Consider the following 1,555-nt stretch of genomic DNA (forward strand, 5'->3'; position numbering starts at 1 on the left):
ACACACACACACACACACACACACGCACATTCTCCTAGCGTGAGTTTTAAGCCACCGGATCCAGGACTCGAATCGTGGTCAACTACATGAGAGTCCAGCGATGTAACCATTATACCATCTGCTGGTCCCCAGAATCTGCATCTTAATAAGATCCCCAAATGATCTGTGTACATGAAAGTTCGACTAACCACGGTTTAGAGGCCAAATCTGGTCTCATTGTTTTTGCAGGCCTGTGACCACCTAAAGTGTCATGCCAGCGTGGCCTGGTACAGTGAGACCCCCAGAGCAAACCCATGCATCCTCCAGCACTTGCCTCCCCAGCCCACAGTTGTTCCCGACATTGTCCAGGGCCCTGCTGGTCACCACCTACAGTCCAGGGACTCTGCTGTTAGCAACTGTTGGATACTGAGCAACTGAGCAATGGAATCTTGGGAATCTTGGGAGTCTTGACTCCTGAGTTACCTTGCCTTTGGCCACTTGTCACCTGAGATAGCTGGCCTCTCCAAGAGGAGAGAGGGCTCATCTCACTGAGATCTGGAATCATTAGGGTAGAGAGTAAAGCTGGCCTTCCCCTTGGGGCCTGTCTTCTTTGTTCTGAGAATGTCTCCAGCTGGGAGCTCCTGAGGCAAGCCAGGCCCATCCTCAGGAACAGCCCACCCTTGGTGAATGGGGTCAGGTGGGCAGAAGTTTCCTTTCTTGTTACATTGAAGTTGTTACACAGCAGCCTTGATTTTTACCTCTTGGCCCTCTGAAACCCAAACATTTCCTATTTGGCCTTTTTCACAAGGCTTTCTACACATGAGATTAGGAGCTTCTTGTACTTTGCTGTGTGTGCCTTCTGGCCATCTGGGTTACTTCCAGCACCCTTTCCAGCCTTGATGGATGGCTCTTTCTTCTGTCCTCAGGACACCTGGTGCATTGCACTGTCATCGCATTTACTACCTTTCTCTCCAGCTCCCAGGCTCTTCTCACATTCAGACTCGCCTTAAGGGCTGACTACAACAAAGATTGCTGCACCTCGCCCCAGAGTTTCTGAGGCAGAAAGTCTGGGGTGGAGCCCAAGAACTTCTATATCTTTTTTTTTTTTTTCGGGGGTGAAGTGGGGTGAGTTTGCTATAGGGCATGTGTGCTTGCCAGAAAGTCAGAGAGAGACAGATAGACAGAAAGTGAGAAATCCCCCCCCAGGGGGGATGGTCATGCCACAATCCCTTCTCTTCCATTCTACACTAGGGATCTTGGGCATGTACTCACACATGGCCGACTGAGTTTAAGCCACTAGGTTTGGGACTCGAACATGGGAGTCCAGTGACATAGCCATTATGCCAACTCTGGTCCCAAGAACTTGGGTTTCTAACTAATTACCAGATGCTGCTGTTACTGGTCACAGTCTGTAAGGTCATCAGCCCCTTCTTGAGATCGCAACTTATATCTTGAGATCGCAACTTAAATCTTGAGATCAAGAGATATTTTCAATGACCTCTGAATGTCTCTCTTCCCTCTTTTTTTTTTTTTTTTTTTTTTTTTCTTTTTTTCCCTATTTTTTTTTTTACCACAC

General features: G+C 48.1%; 1 protein-coding gene across 1 annotated transcript in view; it reads left to right on the forward strand.

Annotated features, from left to right (window-relative positions):
- Positions 1-1,555, forward strand: part of ANKRD66 (ankyrin repeat domain 66) — a 16,645-nt gene that overhangs the window by 4,570 nt on the left and 10,520 nt on the right. The window lies entirely within an intron of this gene.

Source organism: Tupaia chinensis, unplaced genomic scaffold (genome assembly GCF_000334495.1).
Source record: "Tupaia chinensis unplaced genomic scaffold, TupChi_1.0 Scaffold000252_1, whole genome shotgun sequence".
NCBI classification, from domain to species: Eukaryota; Metazoa; Chordata; class Mammalia; order Scandentia; family Tupaiidae; genus Tupaia; species Tupaia belangeri.